Here is a 7,193-nt window from a genome sequence, read left to right on the forward strand (position 1 = left end):
ATACCCATCATACACTAACACTCCCAACTTAAAGAAAATAATAATAATAAAAGGAAATTCTTCGAAATAGTCCTTAGACTATTTCTGGCGGCAGCAATTACCATATTAATCGGACATCTCGATTAATATTTCATAAACAATCATACCATTTCAATTCTCCCCTTCCGATTAAACTCAAGATAACACAACAAAAATTTTTTCTGGATTTCGTCTAGACTAACACGGAAGGCATAGCACAATCAAATCGAACATAACAGAACGTAACAGTACAATGCAATGAAAATAGCGTTTAAACGTCGAAATTCCTCCAACAGAAGAGAAATAACGTTCAATTTTCGTCAAAATCGAGTAAATGGATACGATCTGCGAGCTGCTGCGCCTGTTTCCACGCAAAAAACGGCTTGCACTACATTCGGCATGTAAAATGCATTGACAATAGCGTTTAAACGTCGAAATTCCTTCATCAGAATAGAAATAACGCTCAATTTTCGTCAAAATCGAGTAAATGGATACGATCTGCGAGCTGCTGCGCCTGTTTCCACGCAAAAAACGGCTTGCACTACATTCGGCATGTAAAATGCATTGACAATAGCGTTTAAACGTCGAAATTCCTCCAACAGAAGAAAAATAACGTTCAATTTTCGTCAAAATCGAGTAAATGGATACGATCTGCGAGCTGCTGTGCCTGTTTCGACGCCAAAAACGGCTTGCACCACATTCGGCGTTTAAAATGCATTGGAAATAGCGTTTAAAACGGCGAAATTCCTCCAACAGAAGAGAAATAACACTCAGTTTTCGCCAAATCGAGTTAATCGTTAAGATTTGCGAGCTTCTGTACTTGCTTCGAATCTATACACGCCGTGCACCACATTCGGCGTGTAAAATGCAACGAAAATAGCGTTTAAACGTCGAAATTCCTCCAACAGAAGAGAAATAACGCTCAATTTTCGTCAACATCGAGTAAATGGTTAAGATCTGCGAGCTGCTGTGCCTGTTTCGACGCCAATAACGGCATGCACTACATTCGGCTTCTAAAATGCAATTAAAATATCGCTTAAACGTCGAAATTCCTCCAACTGAAGAGAAATAACGCTCAATTTTCGTCAGAATCGAGTTAATGGTTACGATCTGCGAGCTGCTGCGCCTGTTTCCACGCCAAAAACGGCGTGCACTACATTCGGCGTGTAAAATGCATTGACAATAGCGATTAAACGTGGAAATTCCTTCATCAGAAGAGAAATAACGCCTATTTTTCTCCAAATCGAGTAAATGGTGACGATTTGCGAGTTTCTGTGCTTGCTTCGAAGCTAAACACGCCGTGCACCACATTCGGCGTGTAAAATGCAATGAAAATAGCGTTTAAACGTCGAAGTTCCTCCAACAGAAGAGAAATAACGCTCAATTTTCGCCAAAATCGAGTAAATGGTTACGATCTGCGAGCTGCTGTGCCTGTTTCGATGCCAATAACGGCGTGCATTACATTCGGCGTCTAAAACTCAATTAAAATATCGCTTAAACGTCGAAATTCCTCCAACTGAAGAGAAATAACGCTCAATTTTCGTCAGAATCGAGTTAATGGTTACGATCTGCGAGCTGCTGCGCCTGTTTCCACGCCAAAAACGGCGTGCACTAGATTCGGCGTGTAAAATGCATTGACAATAGCATTCTAACGTCGAAATTCCTTCATCAGAAGAGAAATAACGCCTATTTTTCTCCAAATCGAGTAAATGGTTACGATTTGCGAGTTTCTGTGCTTGCTTCGAAGCTAAACACGCCGTGCACCACATTCGGCGTGTAAAGTGCAATAAAAATAGCGTTTAAACGTCGAAATTCCTCCAACAGAAGAGAAACAACGTTCAATTTTCGTCAAAATCGAGTAAATGGATACGATCTGCGAGATGCTGCGCCTGTTTCCACGCCAAAAACGGCTTGCACTACATTCGGCATGTAAAATGCATTGGAAATAGCGTTTAAACGGCGAAATTCCTCCAACAGAAGAGAAATAACGCTCAGTTTTCGCCAAAACGAGTTAATCGTTAAGATTTGCGAGCTTCTGTACTTGCTTCGAAGCTATACACGCCGTGCACCACATTCGGCGTGTAAAATGCAATGAAAATAGCGTTTAAAACCCTCGAAATTCCTCCAACAGAAGAGAAATAACGCTCAATTTTCGTCAAAATCGAGTAAATAGTTACGATCTTCGAGCTGCTGCGCCTGTTTCCACGCCAAAAACGGCTTGCACTACATTCGGCGTTTAAAATGCATTGAAAATAGGGTTTAAACGTCGAAATTCGTCCAACAGAAGTGAAATAACGCTCAACTTTCGTCAAAATCGAGTAAATGGTTACGATCTGCGAGCTGCTGTGCCTGTTTCGACGCCAAAAACGGCTTGCACCACATTCGGCGTTTAAAATGCATTGAAAATAGCGTTTAAACGTCGAAATTCCTCCAACAGAAGAGAAATAACGCTCAATTTTCGTCAAAATCGAGTAAATGGTTACGATCTGCGAGCTGCTGCGCCTGTTTCCACGCCAAAAACGGCGTGCACTACATTCGGCGTGTAAAATGCATTGACAATAGCGTTTAAACGTCGAAATTCCTTCATCGGAGGAGAAATAACGCCTATTTTTTCTCCAAATCGAGTAAATGGTTACGATTTGGGAGTTTCTATGCTTGCTTCGAAGCTAAACACGCCGTGCACCACATTCGGCGTGTAAAATGCAATGTAAATAGCGTTTAAACGTCGAAATTCCTCCAACAGAAGAGAAATAATGTTCAATTTTCCTCAAAATCGAGTAAATGGATACGATATGCGAGCTGCTGCGCCTGTTTCCACGCCAAAAACGACGTGCACTACATTCGGCATGTAAAATGCATTGAAAAGAGCGTTTAAACTGCGAAATTCCTCCAACAGAAGGGGAAATAACGCTCAATTTTCTTCAAATTCGAGTAAATGGCTACGATCTGCGAGCTGCTGCGCCTGTTTCCACGCCAGAAACGGCTTGCACTACATTCGGCATGTAAAATGCATTGAAAAGAGCGTTTAAACGTCGAAATTCCTCCAACAGAAGAGAATTAACGTTCAATTTTCTACAAAATCGAGAAAATGGCTACGATCTGCGAGCTGCTGCGCCTGTTTCCACGCCAAAAACGGCTTGCACTACATTCGGCGTTTAAAATGCATTGAAAATAGCGTTTAAACGTCGAAATTCGTCCAACAGAAGAGAAATACCGCTCAATTTTGGTCAAAATCGAGGAAATGGTTACGATCTGCGAGCTGCTGTGCCTGTTTCGACGCCAAAAACGGCTTGCACCACATTCGGCGTTTGAAATGCATTGAAAATAGCGTTTAAACGTCGAAATTCCTCCAACAGAAGGGAAATAACGCTCAATTTTCGTCAAAATCGAGTAAATGGTTACGATCTGCGAGCTGCTGCACCTGTTTCCACGCCAAAAACGCCTTGCACTACATTCGGCGTTTAAAATGCATTGGAAATAGCGTTTAAACGGCGAAATTCCTCCAACAGAAGAGAAATAACGCTCAGTTTACGCCAAATCGAGTTAATCGTTAAGATTTGCGAGCTTCTGTACTTGCTTCGAAGCTAAACACGCCGTGCACCACATTCGGCGTGTAAAATGCAATTAAAATAGAGTTTAAACATCGAAATTCCACCAACTGAAGAGAAATAACGCTCAATTTTCGTCAAAATCGAGTAAATGGTTACGATTTGCGAGTTTCTGTGCTTGCTTCGAAGCTAAACACGCCGTGCACCACATTCGGCGTGTAAAATGCAATGAAAATAGCGCTTAAACGTCGAAATTCCTCCAACAGAAGAGAAATAACGTTCAATTTTCGTCAAAATCGAGTAAATGGATACGATCTGCGACCTGCTGCGCCTGTTTCCACGCAAAAAACGGCTTGCACTACATTCTGCATGTAAAATGCATTGAAAATAGCGTTTAAACGGCGAAACTCCACCAACAGAAGAGAAATAACGCTCAATTTTCGCCAAAATCGAGTAAATGGTTACGATCTGCGAGCTGCTGCGCCTGTTTCCACGCCAAAAATGGCTTGCGCTACATTCGGCGTTTAAAATGCAATTAAAATGTCGCTTAAACGTCGAAATTCCACCAACTGAAGAGAAATAACGCTCTATTTTCGTCTAAATCGAGTAAATGGTTACGATTTGCGAGTTTCTGTGCGTGCTTCGAAGCTAAACACGCCGTGCACCACATTCGGCGTGTAAAATGCAATGAAAATAGCGTTTAAACGTCGAAATTCCTCCAACACAAGAGAAATAGCGCTCAATTTTCCTCAAAATCGAGTATATGGATACGATCTGCGAGCTGCTGCGCCTGTTTCCACGCAAAAAACGGCTTGCACTACATTCGGCATGTAAAATGCAATGAAAATAGCGTTTAAAACGTCGAAATTCCTCCAACAGAAGGGAAATAACGCTCAATTTTCTTCAAAATCGAGTAAATGGTTACGATCTGCGAGCTGCTGCACCTGTTTCCACGCCAAAAACGGCTTGGACTACATTGGGCGTTTAAAATGCAATTAAAATGTCGCTTAAACGTCGAAATTTCTCCAACTGAAGAGAAATAACGCTCAATTTTCGTCAAAATCGAGTAATTGGTTACGATTTGCGAGTTTCTGTGCTTGCTTCGAAGCTAAACACGCCGTGCACCTCATTCAGCGTGTAAAATGCAATGAAAATAGCGTTTAAACGTCGAAATTCCTCCAACAGAAGAGAAATAACGTTCAATTTTTCTCAAAATCGGGTAAATGGATACGATCTGTGAGCTGCTGCGCCTGTTTCCACGCAAAAAACGGCTTGCGCTACATTCGGCGTTTAAAATGCAATTAAAATGTCGCTTAAACGTCGAAATTCCACCAACTGAAGAGAAATAACGCTCAGTTTTCGTCAAAATCGAGTAAATGTATACGATCTGCGAGCTGCTGCGCCTGTTTCCACGCCAAAAACGGCTTGCACTACATTCGGCATGTAAAATGCATTGAAAAGAGCGTTTAAACTGCGAAATTCCTCCAACAGAAGGGGAAATAACGCTCAATTTTCTTCAAAATCGAGTAAATGGCTACGATCTGCGAGCTGCTGCGCCTGTTTCCACGCCAGAAACGGCATGCACTACATTCGGCATGTAAAATGCATTGAAAAGAGCGTTTAAACTGCGAAATTCCTTCAACTGAAGAGAAATAACGCTCAATTTTCGTCAGAATCGAGTAAATGGCTACGATCTGCGAGCTGCTGCGCCTGTTTCCACGCCAGAAACGGCATGCACTACATTCGGCATGTAAAATGCATTGAGAGAGCGTTTAAACTGCGAAATTCCTGCAACTGAAGGGAAATAACGCTCAATTTTCGTCAGAATCGAGTAAATGTATATGATCTGCGAGCTGCTGCGCCTGTTTCCACGCCAAAAACGGCTTGCACTACATTCGGCATGTAAAATGCATTGAAAAGAGCGTTTAAACGTCGAAATTCCTCCAACAGAAGAGAAAGAACGTTCAATTTTCGTCAAAATCGAGTAAATGGATACGATCTACGACCTGCTGCGCCTGTTTCCACGCAAAAAAACGGCTTGCACTACATTCGGCATGTAAAATACATTGAAAATAGCGTTTAAACGGCGAAACTCCACCAACAGAAGAGAAATAACGCTCAATTTTCGCCAAAATCGAGTAAATGGTTACGATCTGCGAGCTGCTGCGCCTGTTTCCACGCAAAAAACGGCTTGCAGTACATTCGGCGTGTACAATGCAATGAATATAGCGTTTAAACGTCGAAATTCCTCCAACAGAAGAGAAATAACGCTCAATTTTCGTCAAAATCGAGTAAATAGTTACGATCTGCGAGCTGCTGTGCCTGTTTCGACGCCAAAAACGGCTTGCACCACATTCGGCGTTTAAAATGCATTGAAAATAGCGTTTAAACGTCGAAATTCCTCCAACTGAAGAGAAATAACGCTCAATTTTCTTCAAAATCGAGTAAATGGTTACGATTTGCGAGTTTCTGTGCGTGCTTCGAAGCTAAACACGCCGTGCACCACATTCGGCGTGTAAAATGCAATGAAATAGCGTTTAAACTGCGAAATTCCTCCAACAGAAGAGAAATAACGTTCAATTTTCGTCAAAATCGAGTAAATGGATACGATCTGCGAGCTGCTGCGCCTGTTTCCACGCAAAAAAACGGCTTGCACTACATTCGGCGTGTACAATGCAATGAAAATAGCGTTTAAACGTCGAAATTCCTCCAACAGAAGAGAAATAACGTTCAATTTTCCTCAGAATCGAGTAAATGGATACGATCTGCGAGCTGCTGCACCTGTTTCCACGCCAAAAAAGGCTTGCGCTACATTCGGCGTTTAAAATGCAATTAAAATGTCGCTTAAACGTCGAAATTCCACCAACTGAAGAGAAATAACGCTCAATTTCGTCTAAATCGAGTAAATGGTTACAATTTGCGAGTTTCTGTGCGTGCTTCGAAGCTAAACACGCCGTGCACCACTTTCGGCGTGTAAAATGCAATGAAAATAGCGTTTAATCGTCGAAATTCCTCCAACAGAAGAGAAATAACGTTCAATTTTCCTCAAAATCGAGTAAATGGTTACGATTTGCGAGTTTCTGTGCGTGCTTCGAAGCTAAACACGCCGTGCACCACATTCGGCGTGTAAAATGCAATGAAATAGCGTTTAAACTGCGAAATTCCTCCAACAGAAGAGAAATAACGTTCAATTTTCGTCAAAATCGAGTAAATGGATACGATCTGCGAGCTGCTGCGCCTGTTTCCACGCAAAAAACGGCTTGCACTACATTCGGCGTGTACAATGCAATGAAAATGGCGTTTAAACGTCGAAATTCCTCCAACAGAAGGGAAATAACGCTCAATTTTCGTCAAAATCGAGTAAATGGTTACGAACTGCGAGCTGCTGCACCTGTTTCCACGACAAAAACGGCTTGCACTACATTCGGCGTTTAAAATGCAATTAAAATGTCGCTTAAACATCGAAATTCCTCCAACAGAAGAGAAATAACGTTCAATTTTCGTCAAAATCGAGTAAATGGATACGATCTGCGAGCTGCTGCGCCTGTTTCCACGCAAAAAACGGCTTGCACTACATTCGGCGTGTACAATGCAATGAAAATAGCGTTTAACGTCGAAATTCCTCCA

The sequence above is a fragment of the Bombus affinis genome, chromosome 17, assembly GCF_024516045.1.
Source record: "Bombus affinis isolate iyBomAffi1 chromosome 17, iyBomAffi1.2, whole genome shotgun sequence".
Classification (NCBI taxonomy): Eukaryota; Metazoa; Arthropoda; class Insecta; order Hymenoptera; family Apidae; genus Bombus; species Bombus affinis.